Consider the following 25,943-nt stretch of genomic DNA (forward strand, 5'->3'; position numbering starts at 1 on the left):
AAAGGGATGGGAAGAGAGTTAATGTTGGATAGAGGGTAGAGGGAAGGGAGAAGGAGAGATGCTGCTGGGAGGAGGGAAAGGGATGGGAAGAGTTAATGTTGGATAGAGGGAGGAGGGAAGGGAGAAGGAAAAAAAGGAAGGAGGGTAGGGAGAAAGAAAAAAGGAAGGAAACAGCTGGCAGGGAGATTACAGGAGGGGAAGGGGGTCAGGGTGGAATGGAGAGATCAGATGAGAGAAAGGGGAGAGAGAGGAATGAGAAAGTAGAGAGACATTGATGCTGGAAAGGGGGTCAGCAGAGAAATGAGAGAGGGATAAAGATGCTAGATCTGGTGTAGGAGAGATAAAAATGAAGAAGGCAGTGAAGCTGGAATGAATGATGTAAAAAGGAGAGAGGAGGATGGACAAGGAAGAGGGGCATAGAAAGAAGTCAGATACATATGGAATGGGGAGAGGGCAGACATTGGATGGAACGGGCAGATGCTGGAAGGAAAAGAGTGAAAAGAAGATGAAAGCAGAAACCAGAGACAACAAAAAGTAGAAAAAAATAATTTTATTTCTATTTTGTCATTAGAATATATCAGATTTGAATTATATATCCTGCTAGAGTATTCTGTTAGCATGATATTTCTATGTAGCATTCTATAATAACTTGGCTTGTTCAGTTTTCTTGATAGTAGAGGGGATATATGTGAAGGGGAGGGGAGACAGGGGTTTTGTTGGTCCGTGCTCTGTATATTTGTATTTATAAAATCACAATTGTTCAGAATATTGTTTCTTTTTATACTTTAATAAAATACGTTCAATATAAAATCATAATTGCGACTTGTGCAGATGGGATCAGATGGTTTGCGGGGACCGAGCTCGCAGAGATGGGGCGTAAACGGGATTTTTAAATTTTAGTCCTAGTAGTTTGCCGGTCCACAAAATAATTCTTTTATTTCTGCCAGTCCACGGGTGTAAAAAGGTTGAAGAACAATGGTCTAGATGGTGGACTTAGCCATTTTTATGTGCACATTTCCCTTTCCAGGCAAACATATTTTCTCCTTCCCATGGCTAGGACATCCCTTGTTGGTGATCTTGTAGTTTTTGAGGTGAGGAGGGCTTTAGAACTGAGTGGGGAGGTTATTTGGTGGAAAGGGGGGGGAGAGAGGGGGGGAAAAGGGAGAGATGCTGAATGGAAGGTCAGAAAGGAGAGGAACAGAGGACAAATGGATGGAGGGAAGAAGGAGATGGTAGCACATGGATGGAGGGGAAGGCAAGGGGGAAGGAGATGGTGCACATTCATGTAAGAAAGTAGATGAGGAGGGAAGAGATGGTGCACATGGATGGAGGGGAAGGAAAGAGGAGGGAAGAGATGGTGCGCATGGATAGAAGAGATGGAAAATTAGATAAATTTGAGATAGAGGCAAAAAAAATGGAAGAAAACTGAATATGAAAATCAGTGCCAAAGATGGATATAGTGCAAAAGGTGAAGAAGGAGAGGAAAGAAACAACAAATGCTTTAGGAGGCTTTGGAAACAGAATTAAGAGCATATAGGTAACAAGATGATCAGAAAAAAAAATTGCCAGATAACAAAGGTAGGAAAATTGTTTCTATTTTCAATTTAGTGATTAAAATCAGTCTTACACTCCCCTCCTCCATCCATCCCTGTAGCCCAGAAATCAGTCTTACCCTTCCCTACTCCCCCACCCCTCTCTGTAGCACAGCATCAGCTTAACCCTTCCTTTTTTTAACCCCTCCTCATTCCTTTAACATCAGCCATGCCCTCTTTCTTCCCCTATCATCAGCCCCCACAATAGAAACCCCACAGCATTAAATATAAAACTTTGGTGTTTTGGGTTTTTATTTTTTTAATTAAAACTATCCTGAGCACTAGAGCTCACCCATACCCAGAAACCCACCAACACTAAATATAAAACATTTTTGTTTTAATTAAAACCTTCCTAGGTACTGTAACAGTGTCGAGTCCACCTCCACCGAGATTTCCCCTAACATTAAATATAAAACATTATTTTAAAATGTTGCAGGGTCAGACTCAGAGCCCATCCCCAACAAAGTCTATCTTACCTGAGGCCTGAGCTTCAGTGATGTGTAGATTCCCTTTTTAAAAAAAGAGGTCCCACCCCATTCTGCCTCCAGTCCCACCTAATTTCACCCAAAGCCCTGCCCCATCCTGACCTCAACCCTGCCCCCAAACAAACTTTGCATCTCCTTCCCTGAGCTCAGGGCCATGTTCAGAGGGCATCTGCACATGTGCGGACGTCGATGCAATGTTGCGTGAATGCTTGTGACATCATCGTGTTGACGGCTGTGCAAGTGCAGATGCCTTCAGACATTGCCTCAAGCTCAGGGAGTTCCAAAACCCGGATAGACTGCTGGGTTTTGAAAATCTCTCTGTTTACCCAGACAGTCCTTTAAAAAGAGGACATCTGGTAACCCTAATGATGTGGCCTGTGGCCCAAGCAGTTCTGTCTGGCCCTGAGAAAAGTGGATAGCCGTGGGAGTGCTGCTCAGCCTCGCCCTCAACCAACGTGCTGTCACAACCCATAGAGGAATTATACCTCTGGCTCTGGTCCCAGTCTGTGTCTGATGCCTGAGTCCGACACTGCTACCAACTCTCCTGCAGTGCCTCGTGGCTTGTTCATGTTGTCTCGGGTCCTCATGGTCTCTTCTGCCGCAGTAATATGCTACACAGTCAAAGTGTCTGTCTCAGGGCGCCCAATCTCTCCTGCTGCTCTAATATTCAGCTTGAGAAAGACACTGAGGCTATGCAAAATGTTACCACAGCTGAAAAGACTGGACAGCCAGGCAAGCCCTGACAAAACCATTCCCACAATTTGAACTTCCCGCTGGGTCTGGCTGCTTTGAAATTGAAAGCACTCATAGCCACCACGCTCTGTATATTGAAGTGCTGCGCTATAGGGAGGTGGAGCTGGTACTCAGGGAGACATGGGAACTTGAAGATGCAACACTCAAGTGCACCCCCCCTCCCCTACTACCTTGGCCTTCAGTCTGGCTTCTTCTTCCTCACACCACTGTGTAGATCATCATGATGTGCCACCAGGGCTGGCACACGTACACTTAATTTGTGTTGCATTGCCAACAGCAAAACTCAAAGCTGCCTTCAAGGAAAGCTTTTCTGATGACCAGAGTGGGTGCAGTTCTGGCTAACAGGGGAGGGTCCAAAACAGAAGATAAAGGGCCCCTTGAAGCCATGGAGCCCTAGGCAGCTGCCCTGTTTGAACCCCTCTCCCTAATGCTGGTCTTCATTCCAAGATTCATTGAGACAATTATATGATGTACAGCATCCCATTCTTCAAAACTAACACATGGTGTAATGGTTAGTATTCTGAACTTTAAATCCGAGTTCAAATCTCAATGGAACCTGTGTTTGCTTAATGTTGAGAAATAGATACTTTTAGAGGCAAATTGTCAAGAGTCTTTACCAATAGAAACTGATTAGAAAGAAGGAGTAGAAACCATTTCCCTTTCTTGGACAAGTAGGTTTGTATGCGTAGATTTCCTTAAGGAAAAAGGATCAGTATAAGAAAAGCAAAATCCAAGCAGGTCACCCATGGCATTTATGACTTTTGGATGGATGACGACCAGTGACCCTTTGGCTTTCAGACTGCTGTGTTATGCATGAATCCCACTGACATTGAGGCTTATAGAATTTCTGGTGTAGGTAGACCAGCAGAGCTTCTGAAGAGTGAGGGCAGAACGTTGGTCTTAAATAGCCTTCTCTTTTTGGAAAAGAAAGTATATTCACAGGAAGACATTTTACAGCTCTTGAGGCAAAGGGCAAAACTTCCAAGCCAGCTGAAATAGCTTAGTTGGGAGAGCATTAGACTGAAGATCTAAAGGTCCCTGGTTCAAATCCAGGTTTCAGCAGCCTTTTTCTCCCCTAACAGAGTAGAAAAGGCCCCCTAGAGATTCCCCGCCCACCACCATATACAAAAGCAGTCCAGCACTGTAGGTGATCGTTCCCAGCTGTGGTAGCTAGACCCCCTTCTAGGATAGCATTGCTGTAGGAGGCAGATATCGGCTGCAGTAGTTCTAACAACATGGTACCTTCAGGGTTAATCCTTAGCAATAAAATTGCCTAGCATTCTTCAATAGATCCTTTTCAGCTTGGGGATTCCTGAATGATGGCAGAAGGCGCAAGGATTAAAGGTGAGAAGTGACCTTGGTTTATTACTAGATATTGAAAGAAGAGCTTCAAGAACGTAGCAATTATATGATGTACAGCATCTCATTCTTTCAAAAACTGCCTGGCTCGTTGGTTCCATGGTGTAATGGTTAGCCCTCTGTACTTTGAATCCACGAATCTGAGTTCAAATCTCACTGGAAGTTGTTTTCCTTTCATGCTTAATGTCAGGAAATAGCTACTTTAAGAGGCAAATTGGCAAGGTCCTTTACCAATAGAAACTGGTTGGAAAGAAGTTGTAGAAAACCATTTCCCTTAACTAGGACAAGTAGGTTTATCGGCATCGGTTGCCTTAATGTAAAAGAATCAGTATAAGAAAAGCAACATCCAAGCAGGTCATCCATGACATTTGGATGCATGACGTCCAGTGACCCTTTGCTGTGATATGGATGAAACCCACTGACATTGATGCTTTTGGAATTCTGGTGTAAGGAGACCATCAAAGTGTCTGAGGAGAGAGGGTGGGACGTTGGTTTTAAATATCCTCTTTAAGGGAAAGAAAGTGTAGGCAAAGGGACACATTTTTGAGCTGTTGAGACAAAGAACAAACCGTTAACCCAGCTGAAATAGCTCAGTTCAGAGAGCATTGGATTGAAAATTTAAAGGTCCCTGGTTCAAATCCAGGTTACAGCAGTCTTTTTCTCCCCTAACAGAGTAGAAAAGACCCCCTAGAGATACCCTGCCCACCTCCATATACAAAAGCAGTCCAGCATATTAGGAGATCGATCCCAGCTGGGGTAGCTAGACCCCCCTGAAGGAAAGTATTGTTGTAGGAGGCAGATCTCAGCTACAGAAGATCCAACAACGTAGAACCTTCTGGGTAAATCCTTAGCAACAAAATTGCCTGGCATTCTTCACTAGATCATTTTCAGCTTGGGGATTCCTTAAATGAAGGCCAAAGGCTGAGGCATTAAAGGTGAGAATTGACCTTGGTGGATTATTAGAAATGAAAAGAATTGCATCAAGAGAGGCTGGCAATTATATGATGTACAGCATCACATTTCTTCCAAAACATTGGAATGTTTTTGGTTCCATGGTGTAATGGTTAGCATTCTGGTCTCTGATTCCACAAATTTGAGTTCAAATCTCAATGGAACCTGTATTCTTAAATCTAAATGGCGGGATATATGTACTTTAAGAGTCAAACTATGAAGGGCCTTTACGAATGGAAACTGGTTGGAAAGAAGGAGTAGAAACCATTTTCTTTACTTGGGACAAGTAGGTTTGTATGCGTAGATTTCCTTAAGGAGAAAGGATCAGTACAAGGAAAGCAACATCTAAGAAGGTGACTCATGACCTTTAAGACTTTTGGATGGATGACGACCAGTGACTCTTTGGCTTTCTGACTCCTGTGTTATGCATGAATCCCACTGACACTGAGGCTTTTGGAATTTCTGGTGTAGGTAGACCATCAGAGTTTCCGATGAGCGAGGGCAGAACGTTGGTCTTAAATAGCCTTCTCTTTTTGGAAAAGAAAGTATATTCACAGAAAGACATTTTGCAGCTGTTGAGGAAAAGGGCAAAACCGCCGAAATAGCTCAGTTGGGAGAGCATTAGACTGAAAATCTTAAGGTCCCTGGTTCAAATCCAGGTTTCAGCAGTCTTTTTCTCCCCTAACAGAGTAGAAAAGGCCCCCTAGAGATTCCCCGCCCACCTCCATACACAAAAGCAGTCCAGTACAGTAGGGGATCGTTCCCAGCTGTGGTAGCTAGACCCCCCTCTAGGAAAGCATTGCTGTAGGAGGCAGATCTCGGCTGCAATAGTTCTAACAACATGGTACCTTCAGGTTTAATCCTTAGCAATAAAATTGCCTAGCATTCTTCAATAGATCCTTTTCAGCTTGGGGATTCCTTGAATGATGGCAGAAGGCGCAAGCATTAAAGGTGAGAAGTGACCTTGGTGGATTATTAGATATGGAAAGAATTGCTCTAAGAGAGTCTAGCAATTGTATGATGTACAGCATCACATTCGTTCAAAACTTGTATATGTTGTTGGTTCCATGGTGTAATGATTAGCACTCTGGATTCTGAATTTAGGAATCTGAGTTCAAATCTCAGTGGAACCTGTTTTCCTTTAATGCTTAATGTCGGGAAATAGATACTTTATGAGGCAAATTGGCAAGGTTCTTTACCAATGGAAACTGGTTGGAAAGAAGGAGTAGCAAACCATTTCCATTCCCTGGACAAGTAGGTTTGAATGCGTACATTTCCTTAAGGAAAAAGAATCAGTATAAGAAAAGCAAAATCCAAGCAGGTCACCCATGGCATTTATGACTTTTGGATGGATAACGACCAGTGACCATTTGGCTTTTGGACTGCTATGTTATGCATGAATACCATGGACATTGAGGCTTTTGGAATTTCTGGTGTAGGTAGACCATCAGAGTTTCCGATGAGCGAGGGCAGAACGTTGGTCTTAAATAACCTTCTCTTTTTGGAGAAGAAAGTATATTTACAGGAAGACATTTTGCAGCTGTTGAGGCAAAGGGCAAAACCACCAAACCAGCTGAAATAGCTCAGTAGGGAGAGCATTAGACTGAAGATCTAAAGGTCCCTGGTTCAATCCCAGGTTTCAACACTCTTTTTCTCCCCTAACAGAGTAGAAAAGGCCCCCAAGATATTATCAGCCCACCTCCATAAACAAAAGCAGTCGAGCACAGTACGGGATCAATTCCAGCTGTGGTAGCTATACCCCTTGAAGGAAAGTATTGTTATAGGAGGCAGATCTCGGTTACAGGATATCCAACAACATAGAACTTTCTGGGTAAATCTTTAGCAACAAAATTGCCTGGCATTTATCACTAGATCATTTTTAGTTTGGTGATTCCTTAAATGAAGGCCAAAGGCTCAGGCATTAAAGTTAGAATTGACTTTGGTGGATTATTAGAAATGGAAAGAATTGCATCAAGAGAGGCTAGCAATTATATGATGTACAGCATCACATTCCTTCAAAACCTATGCGTGTTTTTAATTCCATGGTGTAATGGATAGCATTCTGGTCTCTGATTCAACGAATCTGACTTCAAAACTCAATGGAACCTATTTTCCTTTAAAGCTAAATGGCGGGATATAGGTACTTTAAGAGTAAAATTATGAAGGGCCTTTACCAATGGAAACTGGTTAGAAAGAAGGAGTAGAAACCATTTTCTTTACTTGGGACAAGTACGTTTGTATGCGTAGATTTCCTTAAGGAAAAAGGATCAATACCAGGAAAGCAACATCCAGGAAGGTAACTCATGGCCTTTATGACTTTTGGATGGATGGCGACCAGTAACTCTTTGGCTTTCTGACTCCTGTGTTATGCATGAATCCCACTGACATTGAGGCTTTTGGAATTTCTCGTGTAGGTAGACCATCAGAGTTTTCGATGAGCGAGGGCAGAACGTTGGTCTTAAATAGCCTTCTCTTTTTGGAAAAGAAAGTATATTCACAGGAAGACATTTTACAGCTGTTGAGGAAAAGGGCAACACCGCCAAACCAGCTGAAATAGCTCAGTTGGGAGAGAATTAGACTGAAAATCTTAAGGTCCCTGGTTCAAATCCAGGTTTCAGCAGTCTTTTTCTCCCCTAACAGAGTAGAAAAGGCCCCCTAGAGATTCCCCGCCCACCTCCATACACAAAAGCAGTCCAGCACAGTAGGGGATCGTTCCCAGCTGTGGTAGCTAGACCCCCCCCTCTAGGAAAGCATTGCTGTAGGAGGCAGATCTCGGCTGCAATAGTTCTAACAACATGGTACCTTCAGGTTTAATCCTTAGCAATAAAATTGACTAGCATTCTTCAATAGATCCTTTTCAGCTTGGGGATTCCTTGAATGATGGCAGAAGGCGCAAGCATTAAAAGTGAGAAGTGACCTTGGTGGATTATTAGATATGGAAAGAATTGCTCTAAGAGAGTCTAGCAATTGTATGATGTACAGCATCCCATTCTTTCAAAGCTTACATATGTTGTTGGTTCCATGGTGTAATGGTTAGCACTCTGGACTCTGAATCCAGGAATCTGAGTTCAAATCTCAGTGGAACCTGTTTTCCTTTAATGCTTAATGTCGGGAAATAACTACTTTAAGAGGCAAATTGGCAAGGTTCTTTACCAATGGAAACTGGTTGGAAAGAAGGAGTAGCAAACCATTTCCGTACCCTGGATAAGTAGGTTTGTATGCATAGATTTCCTTAAGGAAAAAGGATCAATACCAGGAAAGCAACATCCAGGAAGGTAACTCATGGCCTTTATGACTTTTGGATGGATGGCGACCAGTAACTCTTTGGCTTTCTGACTCCTGTGTTATGCATGAATCCCACTGACACTGAGGCTTTTGGAATTTCTGATGTAGGTAGACCATCAGAGTTTTCGATGAGCGAGGGCAGAACGTTGGTCTTAAATAGCCTTCTCTTTTTGGAAAAGAAAGTATATTCACAGGAAGACATTTTGCAGCTGTTGAGGCAAAGGGCAAAACCACCAAAACCTGCTGAAATAGCTCAGTTGGGAGAGCATTAGACTGAAGATCTAAAGGTCCCTGGTTCAATCCTAGGTTTCAGCATTCTTTTTCTCACCTAACAGAGTAGAAAAGGCCCCCAAGATATTACAGCCCACCTCCATAAACAAAAGCATTCGAGCACAGTAGGGGATCAATCCCAGCTGAGGTAGCTAGACCCCCTGAAGGAAAGTATTGTTATAGGAGGCAGATCTCGGTTACAGGATATCCAATAACATAGAACTTTCTGGGCAAATCTTTAGCAACAATATTGCCTGGCATTTATCACTAGATCATTTTTAGTTTGTGGATTCCTTAAATGAAGGCCAAAGGCTCAGGCATTAAAGTGAGAATTGACCTTGGTGGATTATTAGAAATGGAAAGTAATGCATCAAGAGAGGCTGGCAATTATATGATAGTACAGCATCACATTCCTTCAAAACCTATGCGTGTTTTTAGTTCCATGGTGTAATGGTTAGCATTCTGGTCTCTGATTCCACGAATCTGACTTCAAAACTCAATGGAATCCTGTTTTCCTTTAAAGCTAAATGGTGGGATATAGGTACATTAAGAGTCAAATTGTAAAGGGCCTTTACCAATGGAAACTGGTTGGAAAGAAGGAGTAGAAACCATTTTCTTTACTCGGGACAAGTAAGTTTGTATGCGTAGATTTCCTTAAGGAAAAAGGATCAGTACAAGGAATGCAACATCCAAGAAGGTAACTCATGGCCTTTAAGACTTTTGGATGGATGACGACCAGTGACCCTTTGGCTTTCTGACTCCTGTGTTATGCATGAATCCCACTGACAATGAGGCTTTTGGAATTTCTGGTGTAGGTAGACCATCAGAGTTTCCGATGAGCGAGGGCAGAACGTTGGTTTTAAATAGCCTTCTCTTTTTGGAAAACAAAGTATATTCACAGGAAGACATTTTGCAGCTGCTGAGGCAAAGGGCATAACCTTCCAAGCCAGCTGAAATAGCTCAGTTGGGAGAGCATTAGACTGAAGATCTAAAGGTCCCTGGTTCAATCCTAGGTTTCAGCAGTCTTTTTCTCACCTAACAGAGTAGAAAAGGCCCCCAAGATATTACAGCCCACCTCCATAAACAAAAGCATTCGAGCACAGTAGGGGATCAATCCCAGCTGAGGTAGCTAGACCCCCTGAAGGAAAGTATTGTTATAGGAGGCAGATCTCGGTTACAGGAGATCCAACAACATAGAACTTTCTGGGTAAATCTTTAGCAACAATATTGCCTGGCATTTATCACTAGATCAATTTTAGTTTGGGGATTCCTTAAATGAAGGCCAAAGGCTCAGGCATTAAAGTGAGAATTAACCTTGGTGGATTATTAGAAATGGAAAGAAATGCATCAAGAGAGGCTGGCAATTATATGATGTACAGCATCACATTCCTTCAAAACCTATGCGTGTTTTTAGTTCCATGGTGTAATGGTTAGCATTCTGGTCTCTGATTCCACGAATCTGACTTCAAAACTCAATGGAACCTGTTTTCCTTTAAAGCTAAATGGTGGGATATAGGTACATTAAGAGTCAAATTGTAAAGGGCCTTTACCAATGGAAACTGGTTGGAAAGAAGGAGTAGAAACCATTTTCTTTACTCGGGACAAGTAAGTTTGTATGCGTAGATTTCCTTAAGGAGAAAGGATCAGTACAAGGAAAGCAACATCCAAGAAGGTAACTCATGGCCTTTAAGACTTTTGGATGGATGACGACCAGTGACCTCTTTGGCTTTCTGACTCCTGTGTTATGCATGAATCCCACTGACACTGAGGCTTTTGGAATTTCTGGTGTAGGTAGACCATCAGAGTTTCCGATGAGCGAGGGCAGAACGTTGGTTTTAAATAGCCTTCTCTTTTTGGAAAACAAAGTATATTCACAGAAAGACATTTTGCAGGTGCTGAGGCAAAGTGCAAAACTTCCAAACCAGCTGAAATAGCTCAGTTGGGAGAGCATTAGTCTGAAGATCTAATGGTCCCTGGTTCAAATCCAGGTTTCAGTAAGTCTTTTTCTCCCCTAACATAGTAGAAAAGGCCCCCAAGATATTACCAGCCCACCTCCATAAACAAAAGCATTCGAGCACAGTAGGGGATCAATCCCAGCTGTGGTAGCTAGACCCCCCTCTAGAAAAGCATTGCTGTAGGAGGCAGATCTCGGCTGCAGTAGTTCTAACAACATGGTACCTTCAGGATTAATCCTTAGCAATAAAATTTCCTAGCATTCTTCAATAGATCCTTTTCAGCTTGGGGATTCCTTGAATGATGGCAGAAGGCGCAAGCATTAAAAGTGAGAAGTGACCTTGATGGATTATTAGATATGGAAAGAATTGCTTTAAGAGAGTCTAGCAATTGTATAATGTACAGCATCCCATTCTTTCAAAACTTGTATATGTTGTTGGTTCCATGGTGTAATTGTTAGCACTCTGGACTCTGAATCCAGGAATCTGAGTTCAAATCTCAGTGGAACTTGTTTTCCTTTAATGCTTAATGTCGGGAAATAGCTACTTTAAGAGGCAAATTGGCAAGGTTCTTTACCAATGGAAACTGGTTGGAAAGAATGAGTAGCAAACCATTTCCCTTCCCTGGACAAGTAGGTTTGAATGCGTACATTTCCTTAAGGAAAAAGAATCAGTATAAGAAAAGCAAAATCCAAGCAGGTCACCCATGGCATTTATGACTTTTGGATGGATAACGACCAGTGACCATTTGGCTTTTGGACTGCTATGTTATGCATGAATACCACTGACATTGAGGCTTTTGGAATTTCTGGTGTAGGTAGACCATCAGAGTTTCCGATGAGCGAGGGCAGAACGTTGGTCTTAAATAGCCTTCTCTTTTTGGAGAAGAATATATATTTACAGGAAGACATTTTGCAGCTGTTGAGGCAAAGGGCAAAACCACCAAACCAGCTGAAATAGCTCAGTTGGGAGAGCATTAGACTGAAGATCTAAAGGTCCCTGGTTCAATCCCAGGTTTCAGCACTCTTTTTCTCCCCTAACAGAGTAGAAAAGGCCCCCAAGATATTATCAGCCCACCTCCATAAACAAAAGCAGTCGAGCACAGTAGGGGATCGTTCCCAGCTGTGGTAGCTAGACCCCCCCCCTATAGGAAAGCATTGCTGTAGGAGGCAGATCTCGGCTGCAGTAGTTCTAACAACATGGTACCTTCAGGATTAATCCTTAGCAATAAAAAATCCTAGCATTCTTCAATAGATCCTTTTCAGCTTGGGGATTCCTTGAATGATGGCAGAAGGCTCAGGCATTAAAGTGAGAATTAACCTTGGTGGATTATTAGAAATGGAAAGAAATGCATCAAGAGAGGCTGGCAATTATATGATGTACAGCATCACATTCCTTCAAAACCTATGCGTGTTTTTAGTTCCATGGTGTAATGGTTAGCATTCTGGTCTCTGATTCCACGAATCTGACTTCAAAACTCAATGGAACCTGTTTTCCTTTAAAGCTAAATGGTGGGATATAGGTACATTAAGAGTCAAATTGTAAAGGGCCTTTACCAATGGAAACTGGTTGGAAAGAAGGAGTAGAAACCATTTTCTTTACTCGGGACAAGTAAGTTTGTATGCGTAGATTTCCTTAAGGAGAAAGGATCAGTACAAGGAATGCAACATCCAAGAAGGTAACTCATGGCCTTTAAGACTTTTGGATGGATGACGACCAGTGACCCTTTGGCTTTCTGACTCCTGTGTTATGCATGAATCCCACTGACACTGAGGCTTTTGGAATTTCTGGTGTAGGTAGACCATCAGAGTTTTCGATGAGCGAGGGCAGAACGTTGGTCTTAAATAGCCTTCTCTTTTTGGAAAAGAAAGTATATTCACAGGAAGACATTTTGCAGCTGTTGAGGCAAAGGGCAAAACCACCAAAACCTGCTGAAATAGCTCAGTTGGGAGAGCATTAGACTGAAGATCTAAAGGTCCCTGGTTCAATCCTAGGTTTCAGCATTCTTTTTCTCACCTAACAGAGTAGAAAAGGCCCCCAAGATATTACAGCCCACCTCCATAAACAAAAGCATTCGAGCACAGTAGGGGATCAATCCCAGCTGAGGTAGCTAGACCCCCTGAAGGAAAGTATTGTTATAGGAGGCAGATCTCGGTTACAGGATATCCAATAACATAGAACTTTCTGGGCAAATCTTTAGCAACAATATTGCCTGGCATTTATCACTAGATCATTTTTAGTTTGTGGATTCCTTAAATGAAGGCCAAAGGCTCAGGCATTAAAGTGAGAATTGACCTTGGTGGATTATTAGAAATGGAAAGTAATGCATCAAGAGAGGCTGGCAATTATATGATGTACAGCATCACATTCCTTCAAAACCTATGCGTGTTTTTAGTTCCATGGTGTAATGGTTAGCATTCTGGTCTCTGATTCCACGAATCTGACTTCAAAACTCAATGGAACCTGTTTTCCTTTAAAGCTAAATGGTGGGATATAGGTACATTAAGAGTCAAATTGTAAAGGGCCTTTACCAATGGAAACTGGTTGGAAAGAAGGAGTAGAAACCATTTTCTTTACTCGGGACAAGTAAGTTTGTATGCGTAGATTTCCTTAAGGAGAAAGGATCAGTACAAGGAATGCAACATCCAAGAAGGTAACTCATGGCCTTTAAGACTTTTGGATGGATGACGACCAGTGACCCTTTGGCTTTCTGACTCCTGTGTTATGCATGAATCCCACTGACAATGAGGCTTTTGGAATTTCTGGTGTAGGTAGACCATCAGAGTTTCCGATGAGCGAGGGCAGAACGTTGGTTTTAAATAGCCTTCTCTTTTTGGAAAACAAATTATATTCACAGGAAGACATTTTGCAGCTGCTGAGGCAAAGGGCAAAACTTCCAAGCCAGCTGAAATAGCTCAGTTGGGAGAGCATTAGACTGAAGATCTAAAGGTCCCTGGTTCAATCCTAGGTTTCAGCAGTCTTTTTCTCACCTAACAGAGTAGAAAAGGCCCCCAAGATATTACAGCCCACCTCCATAAACAAAAGCATTCGAGCACAGTAGGGGATCAATCCCAGCTGAGGTAGCTAGACCCCCTGAAGGAAAGTATTGTTATAGGAGGCAGATCTCGGTTACAGGAGATCCAACAACATAGAACTTTCTGGGTAAATCTTTAGCAACAATATTGCCTGGCATTTATCACTAGATCAATTTTAGTTTGGGGATTCCTTAAATGAAGGCCAAAGGCTCAGGCATTAAAGTGAGAATTAACCTTGGTGGATTATTAGAAATGGAAAGAAATGCATCAAGAGAGGCTGGCAATTATATGATGTACAGCATCACATTCCTTCAAAACCTATGCGTGTTTTTAGTTCCATGGTGTAATGGTTAGCATTCTGGTCTCTGATTCCACGAATCTGACTTCAAAACTCAATGGAACCTGTTTTCCTTTAAAGCTAAATGGTGGGATATAGGTACATTAAGAGTCAAATTGTAAAGGGCCTTTACCAATGGAAACTGGTTGGAAAGAAGGAGTAGAAACCATTTTCTTTACTCGGGACAAGTAAGTTTGTATGCGTAGATTTCCTTAAGGAGAAAGGATCAGTACAAGGAAAGCAACATCCAAGAAGGTAACTCATGGCCTTTAAGACTTTTGGATGGATGACGACCAGTGACCCTTTGGCTTTCTGACTCCTGTGTTATGCATGAATCCCACTGACACTGAGGCTTTTGGAATTTCTGGTGTAGGTAGACCATCAGAGTTTCCGATGAGCGAGGGCAGAACGTTGGTTTTAAATAGCCTTCTCTTTTTGGAAAACAAAGTATATTCACAGAAAGACATTTTGCAGGTGCTGAGGCAAAGTGCAAAACTTCCAAACCAGCTGAAATAGCTCAGTTGGGAGAGCATTAGTCTGAAGATCTAATGGTCCCTGGTTCAAATCCAGGTTTCAGTAGTCTTTTTCTCCCCTAACATAGTAGAAAAGGCCCCCAAGATATTACCAGCCCACCTCCATAAACAAAAGCATTCGAGCACAGTAGGGGATCAATCCCAGCTGTGGTAGCTAGACCCCCCTCTAGAAAAGCATTGCTGTAGGAGGCAGATCTCGGCTGCAGTAGTTCTAACAACATGGTACCTTCAGGATTAATCCTTAGCAATAAAATTTCCTAGCATTCTTCAATAGATCCTTTTCAGCTTGGGGATTCCTTGAATGATGGCAGAAGGCGCAAGCATTAAAAGTGAGAAGTGACCTTGATGGATTATTAGATATGGAAAGAATTGCTTTAAGAGAGTCTAGCAATTGTATAATGTACAGCATCCCATTCTTTCAAAACTTGTATATGTTGTTGGTTCCATGGTGTAATTGTTAGCACTCTGGACTCTGAATCCAGGAATCTGAGTTCAAATCTCAGTGGAACTTGTTTTCCTTTAATGCTTAATGTCGGGAAATAGCTACTTTAAGAGGCAAATTGGCAAGGTTCTTTACCAATGGAAACTGGTTGGAAAGAATGAGTAGCAAACCATTTCCCTTCCCTGGACAAGTAGGTTTGAATGCGTACATTTCCTTAAGGAAAAAGAATCAGTATAAGAAAAGCAAAATCCAAGCAGGTCACCCATGGCATTTATGACTTTTGGATGGATAACGACCAGTGACCATTTGGCTTTTGGACTGCTATGTTATGCATGAATACCACTGACATTGAGGCTTTTGGAATTTCTGGTGTAGGTAGACCATCAGAGTTTCCGATGAGCGAGGGCAGAACGTTGGTCTTAAATAGCCTTCTCTTTTTGGAGAAGAATATATATTTACAGGAAGACATTTTGCAGCTGTTGAGGCAAAGGGCAAAACCACCAAACCAGCTGAAATAGCTCAGTTGGGAGAGCATTAGACTGAAGATCTAAAGGTCCCTGGTTCAATCCCAGGTTTCAGCACTCTTTTTCTCCCCTAACAGAGTAGAAAAGGCCCCCAAGATATTATCAGCCCACCTCCATAAACAAAAGCAGTCGAGCACAGTAGGGGATCGTTCCCAGCTGTGGTAGCTAGACCCCCCCCCTATAGGAAAGCATTGCTGTAGGAGGCAGATCTCGGCTGCAGTAGTTCTAACAACATGGTACCTTCAGGATTAATCCTTAGCAATAAAATTTCCTAGCATTCTTCAATAGATCCTTTTCAGCTTGGGGATTCCTTGAATGATGGCAGAAGGCGCAAGCATTAAAAGTGAGAAGTGACCTTGATGGATTATTAGATATGGAAAGAATTGCTCTAAGAGAGTCTAGCAATTGTATGATGTACAGCATCCCATTCTTTCAAAACTTACATATATTGTTGGTTCCATGGTGTAATTGTTAGCACTTTGGACTCTGAATCCAGAAATCTGAGTTCAAATCTCAGTGGAACCTGTTTTCCTCTAATGCTTAATGTCGGGAAAAAGCTACTTTAAGAGGCAAATTGGCAAGGTTCTTTACCAATGGAAACTGGTTGGAAAGAAGGAGTAGCAAACCATTTCCCTACCCTGGATAAGTAGGTTTGTATGTATAGATTTCCTTAAGGAAAAAGGATCAATACCAGGAAAGCAACATCCAGGAAGGTAACTCTTGGCCTTTATGACTTTTGGATGGATGGCGACCAGTAACTCTTTGGCTTTCTGACTCCTGTGTTATGCATGAATCCCACTGACACTGAGGCTTTTGGAATTTCTGGTGTAGGTAGACCATCAGAGTTTTCGATGAGCGAGGGCAGAACGTTGGTCTTAAATAGCCTTCTCTTTTTGGAAAAGAAAGTATATTCACAGGAAGACATTTTGCAGCTGTTGAGGCAAAGGGCAAAACCACCAAAACCAGCTGAAATAGCTCAGTTGGGAGAGCATTAGACTGAAGATCTAAAGGTCCCTGGTTCAATCCTAGGTTTCAGCATTCTTTTTCTCACCTAACAGAGTAGAAAAGGCCCCCAAGATAGTACAGCCCACCTCCATAAACAAAAGCATTCGAGCACAGTAGGGGATCAAGCCCAGCTGAGGTAGCTAGACCCCCTGAAGGAAAGTATTGTTATAGGAGGCAGATCTCGGTTACAGGATATCCAATAACATAGAACTTTCTGGGTAAATCTTTAGCAACAATATTGCCTGGCATTTATCACTAAATCATTTTTAGTTTGTGGATTCCTTAAATGAAGGCCAAAGGCTCAGGCATTAAAGTGAGAATTAACCTTGGTGGATTATTAGAAATGGAAAGAAATGCATCAAGAGAGGCTGGCAATTATATGATATACAGCATCACATTCCTTCAAAACCTATGCGTGTTTTTAGTTCCATGGTGTAATGGTTAGCATTCTGGTCTCTGATTCCACGAATCTGACTTCAAAACTCAATGGATCCTGTTTTCCTTTAAAGCTAAATGGTGGGATATAGGTACATTAAGAGTCAAATTGTAAAGGGCCTTTACCAATGGAAACTGGTTGGAAAGAAGGAGTAGAAACCATTTTCTTTACTCGGGACAAGTAAGTTTGTATGCGTAGATTTCCTTAAGGAGAAAGGATCAGTACAAGGAATGCAACATCCAAGAAGGTAACTCATGGCCTTTAAGACTTTTGGATGGATGACGACCAGTGACCCTTTGGCTTTCTGACTCCTGTGTTATGCATGAATCCCACTGACAATGAGGCTTTTGGAATTTCTGGTGTAGGTAGACCATCAGAGTTTCCGATGAGCGAGGGCAGAACGTTGGTTTTAAATAGCCTTCTCTTTTTGGAGAAGAAAGTATATTTACAGGAAGACATTTTGCAGCTATTGAGGCAAAGGGCATAACCACCAAACCAGCTGAAATAGCTCAGTTGGGAGAGCATTAGACTGAAGATCTAAAGGTCCCTGGTTCAATCCCAGGTTTCAGCACTCTTTTTCTCCCCTAACAGAGTAGAAAAGGCCCCCAAGATATTATCAGCCCACCTCCATAAACAAAAGCAGTCGAGCACAGTACGGGATCAATCCCAGCTGTGGTAGCTATACCCCTTGAAGGAAAGTATTGTTATAGGAGGCAGATCTCGGTTACAGGATATCCAACAACATAGAACTTTCTGGGTAAATCTTTAGCAACAAAATTGCCTGGCATTTATCACTAGATCATTTTTAGTTTGGTGATTCCTTAAATGAAGGCCAAAGGCTCAGGCATTAAAGTTAGAATTGACTTTGGTGGATTATTAGAAATGGAAAGAATTGCATCAAGAGAGGCTAGCAATTATATGATGTACAGCATCACATTCCTTCAAAACCTATGTGTGTTTTTAATTCCATGGTGTAATGGATAGCATTCTGGTCTCTGATTCCACGAATCTGAGTTCAAAACTCAATGGAACCTGTTTTCCTTTAAAGCTAAATGGCGGGATATAGGTACTTTAAGAGTAAAATTATGAAGGGCCTTTACCAATGGAAACTGGTTGGAAAGAAGGAGTAGAAACCATTTTCTTTACTTGGGACAAGTACGTTTGTATGCGTAGATTTCCTTAAGGAAATAGGATCAATACCAGGAAAGCAACATCCAGGAAGGTAACTCATGGCCTTTATGACTTTTGGATGGATGGCGACCAGTAACTCTTTGGCTTTCTGACTCCTGTGTTATGCATGAATCCCACTGACACTGAGGCTTTTGGAATTTCTGGTGTAGGTAGACCATCAGAGTTTTCGATGAGCGAGGGCAGAACGTTGGTCTTAAATAGCCTTCTCTTTTTGGAAAAGAAAGTATATTCACAGGAAGACATTTTACAGCTGTAGAGGAAAAGGGCAACACCGCCAAACCAGCTGAAATAGCTCAGTTGGGAGAGAATTAGACTGAAAATCTTAAGGTCCCTGGTTCAAATCCAGGTTTCAACAGTCTTTTTCTCCCCTAACAGAGTAGAAAAGGGCCCCTAGAGATTCCCCGCCCATCTCCATACACAAAAGCAGTCCAGCACAGTAGGGGATCAATCCCAGCTGTGGTAGCTAGACCCCCCCTCTAGGAAAGCATTGCTGTAGGAGGCAGATCTCGGCTGCAATAGTTCTAACAACATGGTACCTTCAGGTTTAATCCTTAGCAATAAAATTGCCTAGCATTCTTCAATAGATCCTTTTCAGCTTGGGGATTCCTTGAATGATGGCAGAAGGCGCAAGCATTAAAAGTGAGAAGTGACCTTGGTGGATTATTAGATATGGAAAGAATTGCTCTAAGAGAGTCTAGCAATTGTATGATGTACAGCATCCCATTCTTTCAAAACTTACATATGTTGTTGGTTCCATGGTGTAATGGTTAGCACTCTGGACTCTGAATCCAGGAATCTGAGTTCAAATCTCAGTGGAACCTGTTTTCCTTTAATGCTTAATGTCGGGAAATAACTACTTTAAGAGGCAAATTGGCAAGGTTCTTTACCAATGGAAACTGGTTGGAAAGAAGGAGTAGCAAACCATTTCCCTACCCTGGATAAGTAGGTTTGTATGCATAGATTTCCTTAAGGAAAAAGGATCAATACCAGGAAAGTAACATCCAGGAAGGTAACTCATGGCCTTTATGACTTTTGGATGGATGGCGACCAGTAACTCTTTGGCTTTCTGACTCCTGTGTTATGCATGAATCCCACTGACACTGAGGCTTTTGGAATTTCTGGTGTAGGTAGACCATCAGAGTTTTCGATGAGCGAGGGCAGAACGTTGGTCTTAAATAGCCTTCTCTTTTTGGAAAAGAAAGTATATTCACAGGAAGACATTTTGCAGCTGTTGAGGCAAAGGGCAAAACCACCAAAACCAGCTGAAATAGCTTAGTTGGGAGAGCATTAGACTGAAGATCTAAAGGTCCCTGGTTCAATCCTAGGTTTCAGCATTCTTTTTCTCACCTAACAGAGTAGAAAAGGCCCCCAAGATATTCAATCCCACCTGAGGTAGCTAGACCCCCTGAAGGAAAGTATTGTTATAGGAGGCAGATCTCGGTTACAGGATATCCAATAACATAGAACTTTCTGGGCAAATCTTTAGCAACAATATTGCCTGGCATTTATCACTAGATCATTTTTAGTTTGTGGATTCCTTAAATGAAGGCCAAAGGCTCAGGCATTAAAGTGAGAATTGACCTTGGTGGATTATTAGAAATGGAAAGAAATGCATCAAGAGAGGCTGGCAATTATATGATGTACAGCATCACATTCCTTCAAAACCTATGCGTGTTTTTAGTTCCATGGTGTAATGGTTAGCATTCTGGTCTCTGATTCCACGAATCTGACTTCAAAACTCAATGGAACCTTTTTTCCTTTAAAGCTAAATGGTGGGATATAGGTACATTAAGAGTCAAATTGTAAAGGGCCTTTACCAATGGAAACTGGTTGGAAAGAAGGAGTAGAAACCATTTTCTTTACTCGGGACAAGTAAGTTTGTATGCGTAGATTTCCTTAAGGAGAAAGGATCAGTACAAGGAATGCAACATCCAAGAAGGTAACTCATGGCCTTTAAGACTTTTGGATGGATGACGACCAGTGACCCTTTGGCTTTCTGACTCCTGTGTTATGCATGAATCCCACTGACAATGAGGCTTTTGGAATTTCTGGTGTAGGTAGACCATCAGAGTTTCCGATGAGCGAGGGCAGAACGTTGGTCTTAAATAGCCTTCTCTTTTTGGAGAAGAAAGTATATTTACAGGAAGACATTTTGCAGCTATTGAGGCAAAGGGCAAAACCACCAAACCAGCTGAAATAGCTCAGTTGGGAGAGCATTAGACTGAAGATCTAAAGGTCCCTGGTTCATTCCCAGGTTTCAGCAGTCTTTTTCTCCCCTAACAGAGTAGAAAAGGCCCCCAAGATATTATCAGCCCACCTCCATAAACAAAAGCAGTCGAGCACAGTACGGGATCAATCCCAGCTGTGGTAGCTATACCCCTTGAAGGAAAGTATTGTTATAGGAGGCAGATCTCGGTTACAGGATATCCAACAACATAGAACTTTCTGGGTAAATCTTTAGCAACAAAATTGCCTGGCATTTATCACTAGATCATTTTTAGTTTGGTGATTCCTTAAATGAAGGCCAAAGGCTCAGGCATTAAAGTTAGAATTGACTTTGGTGGATTATTAGAAATGGAAAGAATTGCATCAAGAGAGGCTAGCAATTAAATGATGTACAGCATCATGTTCCTTCAAAACCTATGCGTGTTTTTAATTCCATGGTGTAATGGATAGCATTCTGGTCTCTGATTCCACGAATCTGACTTTAAAACTCAATGGAACCTGTTTTCCTTTAAAGCTAAATGGCGGGATATAGGTACTTTAAGAGTAAAATTATGAAGGGCCTTTACCAATGGAAACTGGTTGGAAAGAAGGAGTAGCAAACCATTTCCCTACCCTGGACAAGTAGGTTTGTATGTATAGATTTCCTTAAGGAAAAAGGATCAATACCAGGAAAGCAACATCCAGGAAGGTAACTCTTGGCCTTTATGACTTTTGGATGGATGGCGACCAGTAACTCTTTGGCTTTCTGACTCCTGTGTTATGCATGAATCCCACTGACACTGAGGCTTTTGGAATTTCTGGTGTAGGTAGACCATCAGAGTTTTCGATGAGCGAGGGCAGAACGTTGGTCTTAAATAGCCTTCTCTTTTTGGAAAAGAAAGTATATTCACAGGAAGACATTTTGCAGCTGTTGAGGCAAAGGGCAAAACCACCAAAACCAGCTGAAATAGCTCAGTAGGGAGAGCATTAGACTGAAGATCTAAAGGTCCCTGGTTCAATCCTAGGTTTCAGCATTCTTTTTCTCACCTAACAGAGTAGAAAAGGCCCCCAAGATAGTACAGCCCACCTCCATAAACAAAAGCATTCGAGCACAGTAGGGGATCAAGCCCAGCTGAGGTAGCTAGACCCCCTGAAGGAAAGTATTGTTATAGGAGGCAGATCTCGGTTACAGGATATCCAATAACATAGAACTTTCTGGGTAAATCTTTAGCAACAATATTGCCTGGCATTTATCACTAAATCATTTTTAGTTTGTGGATTCCTTAAATGAAGGCCAAAGGCTCAGGCATTAAAGTGAGAATTAACCTTGGTGGATTATTAGAAATGGAAAGAAATGCATCAAGAGAGGCTGGCAATTATATGATATACAGCATCACATTCCTTCAAAACCTATGCGTGTTTTTAGTTCCATGGTGTAATGGTTAGCATTCTGGTCTCTGATTCCACGAATCTGACTTCAAAACTCAATGGATCCTGTTTTCCTTTAAAGCTAAATGGTGGGATATAGGTACATTAAGAGTCAAATTGTAAAGGGCCTTTACCAATGGAAACTGGTTGGAAAGAAGGAGTAGAAACCATTTTCTTTACTCGGGACAAGTAAGTTTGTATGCGTAGATTTCCTTAAGGAGAAAGGATCAGTACAAGGAATGCAACATCCAAGAAGGTAACTCATGGCCTTTAAGACTTTTGGATGGATGACGACCAGTGACCCTTTGGCTTTCTGACTCCTGTGTTATGCATGAATCCCACTGACAATGAGGCTTTTGGAATTTCTGGTGTAGGTAGACCATCAGAGTTTCCGATGAGCGAGGGCAGAACGTTGGTTTTAAATAGCCTTCTCTTTTTGGAGAAGAAAGTATATTTACAGGAAGACATTTTGCAGCTATTGAGGCAAAGGGCATAACCACCAAACCAGCTGAAATAGCTCAGTTGGGAGAGCATTAGACTGAAGATCTAAAGGTCCCTGGTTCAATCCCAGGTTTCAGCACTCTTTTTCTCCCCTAACAGAGTAGAAAAGGCCCCCAAGATATTATCAGCCCACCTCCATAAACAAAAGCAGTCGAGCACAGTACGGGATCAATCCCAGCTGTGGTAGCTATACCCCTTGAAGGAAAGTATTGTTATAGGAGGCAGATCTCGGTTACAGGATATCCAACAACATAGAACTTTCTGGGTAAATCTTTAGCAACAAAATTGCCTGGCATTTATCACTAGATCATTTTTAGTTTGGTGATTCCTTAAATGAAGGCCAAAGGCTCAGGCATTAAAGTTAGAATTGACTTTGGTGGATTATTAGAAATGGAAAGAATTGCATCAAGAGAGGCTAGCAATTATATGATGTACAGCATCACATTCCTTCAAAACCTATGTGTGTTTTTAATTCCATGGTGTAATGGATAGCATTCTGGTCTCTGATTCCACGAATCTGAGTTCAAAACTCAATGGAACCTGTTTTCCTTTAAAGCTAAATGGCGGGATATAGGTACTTTAAGAGTAAAATTATGAAGGGCCTTTACCAATGGAAACTGGTTGGAAAGAAGGAGTAGAAACCATTTTCTTTACTTGGGACAAGTACGTTTGTATGCGTAGATTTCCTTAAGGAAATAGGATCAATACCAGGAAAGCAACATCCAGGAAGGTAACTCATGGCCTTTATGACTTTTGGATGGATGGCGACCAGTAACTCTTTGGCTTTCTGACTCCTGTGTTATGCATGAATCCCACTGACACTGAGGCTTTTGGAATTTCTGGTGTAGGTAGACCATCAGAGTTTTCGATGAGCGAGGGCAGAACGTTGGTCTTAAATAGCCTTCTCTTTTTGGAAAAGAAAGTATATTCACAGGAAGACATTTTACAGCTGTAGAGGAAAAGGGCAACACCGCCAAACCAGCTGAAATAGCTCAGTTGGGAGAGAATTAGACTGAAAATCTTAAGGTCCCTGGTTCAAATCCAGGTTTCAACAGTCTTTTTCTCCCCTAACAGAGTAGAAAAGGGCCCCTAGAGATTCCCCGCCCATCTCCATACACAAAAGCAGTCCAGCACAGTAGGGGATCAATCCCAGCTGTGGTAGCTAGACCCCCCCTCTAGGAAAGCATTGCTGTAGGAGGCAGATCTCGGCTGCAATAGTTCTAACAACATGGTACCTTCAGGTTTAATCCTTAGCAATAAAATTGCCTAGCATTCTTCAATAGATCCTTTTCAGCTTGGGGATTCCTTGAATGATGGCAGAAGGCGCAAGCATTAAAAGTGAGAAGTGACCTTGGTGGATTATTAGATATGGAAAGAATTGCTCTAAGAGAGTCTAGCAATTGTATGATGTACAGCATCCCATTCTTTCAAAACTTACATATGTTGTTGGTTCCATGGTGTAATGGTTAGCACTCTGGACTCTGAATCCAGGAATCTGAGTTCAAATCTCAGTGGAACCTGTTTTCCTTTAATGCTTAATGTCGGGAAATAACTACTTTAAGAGGCAAATTGGCAAGGTTCTTTACCAATGGAAACTGGTTGGAAAGAAGGAGTAGCAAACCATTTCCCTACCCTGGATAAGTAGGTTTGTATGCATAGATTTCCTTAAGGAAAAAGGATCAATACCAGGAAAGTAACATCCAGGAAGGTAACTCATGGCCTTTATGACTTTTGGATGGATGGCGACCAGTAACTCTTTGGCTTTCTGACTCCTGTGTTATGCATGAATCCCACTGACACTGAGGCTTTTGGAATTTCTGGTGTAGGTAGACCATCAGAGTTTTCGATGAGCGAGGGCAGAACGTTGGTCTTAAATAGCCTTCTCTTTTTGGAAAAGAAAGTATATTCACAGGAAGACATTTTGCAGCTGTTGAGGCAAAGGGCAAAACCACCAAAACCAGCTGAAATAGCTTAGTTGGGAGAGCATTAGACTGAAGATCTAAAGGTCCCTGGTTCAATCCTAGGTTTCAGCATTCTTTTTCTCACCTAACAGAGTAGAAAAGGCCCCCAAGATATTCAATCCCACCTGAGGTAGCTAGACCCCCTGAAGGAAAGTATTGTTATAGGAGGCAGATCTCGGTTACAGGATATCCAATAACATAGAACTTTCTGGGCAAATCTTTAGCAACAATATTGCCTGGCATTTATCACTAGATCATTTTTAGTTTGTGGATTCCTTAAATGAAGGCCAAAGGCTCAGGCATTAAAGTGAGAATTGACCTTGGTGGATTATTAGAAATGGAAAGAAATGCATCAAGAGAGGCTGGCAATTATATGATGTACAGCATCACATTCCTTCAAAACCTATGCGTGTTTTTAGTTCCATGGTGTAATGGTTAGCATTCTGGTCTCTGATTCCACGAATCTGACTTCAAAACTCAATGGAACCTGTTTTCCTTTAAAGCTAAATGGTGGGATATAGGTACATTAAGAGTCAAATTGTAAAGGGCCTTTACCAATGGAAACTGGTTGGAAAGAAGGAGTAGAAACCATTTTCTTTACTCGGGACAAGTAAGTTTGTATGCGTAGATTTCCTTAAGGAGAAAGGATCAGTACAAGGAATGCAACATCCAAGAAGGTAACTCATGGCCTTTAAGACTTTTGGATGGATGACGACCAGTGACCCTTTGGCTTTCTGACTCCTGTGTTATGCATGAATCCCACTGACAATGAGGCTTTTGGAATTTCTGGTGTAGGTAGACCATCAGAGTTTCCGATGAGCGAGGGCAGAACGTTGGTCTTAAATAGCCTTCTCTTTTTGGAGAAGAAAGTATATTTACAGGAAGACATTTTGCAGCTATTGAGGCAAAGGGCAAAACCACCAAACCAGCTGAAATAGCTCAGTTGGGAGAGCATTAGACTGAAGATCTAAAGGTCCCTGGTTCATTCCCAGGTTTCAGCAGTCTTTTTCTCCCCTAACAGAGTAGAAAAGGCCCCCAAGATATTATCAGCCCACCTCCATAAACAAAAGCAGTCGAGCACAGTACGGGATCAATCCCAGCTGTGGTAGCTATACCCCTTGAAGGAAAGTATTGTTATAGGAGGCAGATCTCGGTTACAGGATATCCAACAACATAGAACTTTCTGGGTAAATCTTTAGCAACAAAATTGCCTGGCATTTATCACTAGATCATTTTTAGTTTGGTGATTCCTTAAATGAAGGCCAAAGGCTCAGGCATTAAAGTTAGAATTGACTTTGGTGGATTATTAGAAATGGAAAGAATTGCATCAAGAGAGGCTAGCAATTAAATGATGTACAGCATCATGTTCCTTCAAAACCTATGCGTGTTTTTAATTCCATGGTGTAATGGATAGCATTCTGGTCTCTGATTCCACGAATCTGACTTTAAAACTCAATGGAACCTGTTTTCCTTTAAAGCTAAATGGCGGGATATAGGTACTTTAAGAGTAAAATTATGAAGGGCCTTTACCAATGGAAACTGGTTGGAAAGAAGGAGTAGAAACCATTTTCTTTACTTGGGACAAGTACGTTTGTATGCGTAGATTTCCTTAAGGAAAAAGGATCAATACCAGGAAAGCAACATCCAGGAAGGTAAGTCATGGCCTTTATGACTTTTGGATGGATGGCGACCAGTAAC

The 25,943-nt window shown here is 41.9% G+C and overlaps 19 non-coding genes across 19 annotated transcripts; all 19 read left to right on the plus strand.

Moving 5' to 3' along the window:
- The first annotated feature begins 3,819 nt into the window (after nucleotides 1-3,819).
- On the plus strand, nucleotides 3,820-3,892 carry TRNAF-GAA. Its single transcript has one exon. It is a non-coding gene; the product is annotated as a tRNA-Phe (tRNA).
- Nucleotides 3,893-8,155: 4,263 nt separating this feature from the next.
- Nucleotides 8,156-8,227, plus strand: TRNAQ-CUG. Its single transcript has one exon. It is a non-coding gene; the product is annotated as a tRNA-Gln (tRNA).
- A 440-nt stretch (nucleotides 8,228-8,667) lies between these two features.
- On the plus strand, nucleotides 8,668-8,740 carry TRNAF-GAA. Its single transcript has one exon. It is a non-coding gene; the product is annotated as a tRNA-Phe (tRNA).
- A 904-nt stretch (nucleotides 8,741-9,644) lies between these two features.
- On the plus strand, nucleotides 9,645-9,717 carry TRNAF-GAA. The gene has a single exon. It is a non-coding gene; the product is annotated as a tRNA-Phe (tRNA).
- A 1,369-nt stretch (nucleotides 9,718-11,086) lies between these two features.
- TRNAQ-CUG lies at nucleotides 11,087-11,158 on the plus strand. The gene has a single exon. It is a non-coding gene; the product is annotated as a tRNA-Gln (tRNA).
- Nucleotides 11,159-11,597: 439 nt separating this feature from the next.
- TRNAF-GAA lies at nucleotides 11,598-11,670 on the plus strand. The gene has a single exon. It is a non-coding gene; the product is annotated as a tRNA-Phe (tRNA).
- Nucleotides 11,671-12,577: 907 nt separating this feature from the next.
- On the plus strand, nucleotides 12,578-12,650 carry TRNAF-GAA. The gene has a single exon. It is a non-coding gene; the product is annotated as a tRNA-Phe (tRNA).
- A 901-nt stretch (nucleotides 12,651-13,551) lies between these two features.
- On the plus strand, nucleotides 13,552-13,624 carry TRNAF-GAA. The gene has a single exon. It is a non-coding gene; the product is annotated as a tRNA-Phe (tRNA).
- Nucleotides 13,625-14,991: 1,367 nt separating this feature from the next.
- On the plus strand, nucleotides 14,992-15,063 carry TRNAQ-CUG. Its single transcript has one exon. It is a non-coding gene; the product is annotated as a tRNA-Gln (tRNA).
- A 439-nt stretch (nucleotides 15,064-15,502) lies between these two features.
- TRNAF-GAA lies at nucleotides 15,503-15,575 on the plus strand. Its single transcript has one exon. It is a non-coding gene; the product is annotated as a tRNA-Phe (tRNA).
- Nucleotides 15,576-15,971: 396 nt separating this feature from the next.
- On the plus strand, nucleotides 15,972-16,043 carry TRNAQ-CUG. The gene has a single exon. It is a non-coding gene; the product is annotated as a tRNA-Gln (tRNA).
- A 440-nt stretch (nucleotides 16,044-16,483) lies between these two features.
- On the plus strand, nucleotides 16,484-16,556 carry TRNAF-GAA. Its single transcript has one exon. It is a non-coding gene; the product is annotated as a tRNA-Phe (tRNA).
- Nucleotides 16,557-17,457: 901 nt separating this feature from the next.
- TRNAF-GAA lies at nucleotides 17,458-17,530 on the plus strand. Its single transcript has one exon. It is a non-coding gene; the product is annotated as a tRNA-Phe (tRNA).
- A 1,369-nt stretch (nucleotides 17,531-18,899) lies between these two features.
- Nucleotides 18,900-18,971, plus strand: TRNAQ-CUG. Its single transcript has one exon. It is a non-coding gene; the product is annotated as a tRNA-Gln (tRNA).
- Nucleotides 18,972-19,411: 440 nt separating this feature from the next.
- On the plus strand, nucleotides 19,412-19,484 carry TRNAF-GAA. The gene has a single exon. It is a non-coding gene; the product is annotated as a tRNA-Phe (tRNA).
- Nucleotides 19,485-22,290: 2,806 nt separating this feature from the next.
- Nucleotides 22,291-22,363, plus strand: TRNAF-GAA. Its single transcript has one exon. It is a non-coding gene; the product is annotated as a tRNA-Phe (tRNA).
- A 1,369-nt stretch (nucleotides 22,364-23,732) lies between these two features.
- Nucleotides 23,733-23,804, plus strand: TRNAQ-CUG. The gene has a single exon. It is a non-coding gene; the product is annotated as a tRNA-Gln (tRNA).
- Nucleotides 23,805-24,244: 440 nt separating this feature from the next.
- Nucleotides 24,245-24,317, plus strand: TRNAF-GAA. Its single transcript has one exon. It is a non-coding gene; the product is annotated as a tRNA-Phe (tRNA).
- Nucleotides 24,318-25,173: 856 nt separating this feature from the next.
- On the plus strand, nucleotides 25,174-25,246 carry TRNAF-GAA. The gene has a single exon. It is a non-coding gene; the product is annotated as a tRNA-Phe (tRNA).
- The last annotated feature ends 697 nt before the right edge of the window (nucleotides 25,247-25,943 follow it).

This window comes from Geotrypetes seraphini, chromosome 1, assembly GCF_902459505.1.
Source record: "Geotrypetes seraphini chromosome 1, aGeoSer1.1, whole genome shotgun sequence".
NCBI classification, from domain to species: Eukaryota; Metazoa; Chordata; class Amphibia; order Gymnophiona; family Dermophiidae; genus Geotrypetes; species Geotrypetes seraphini.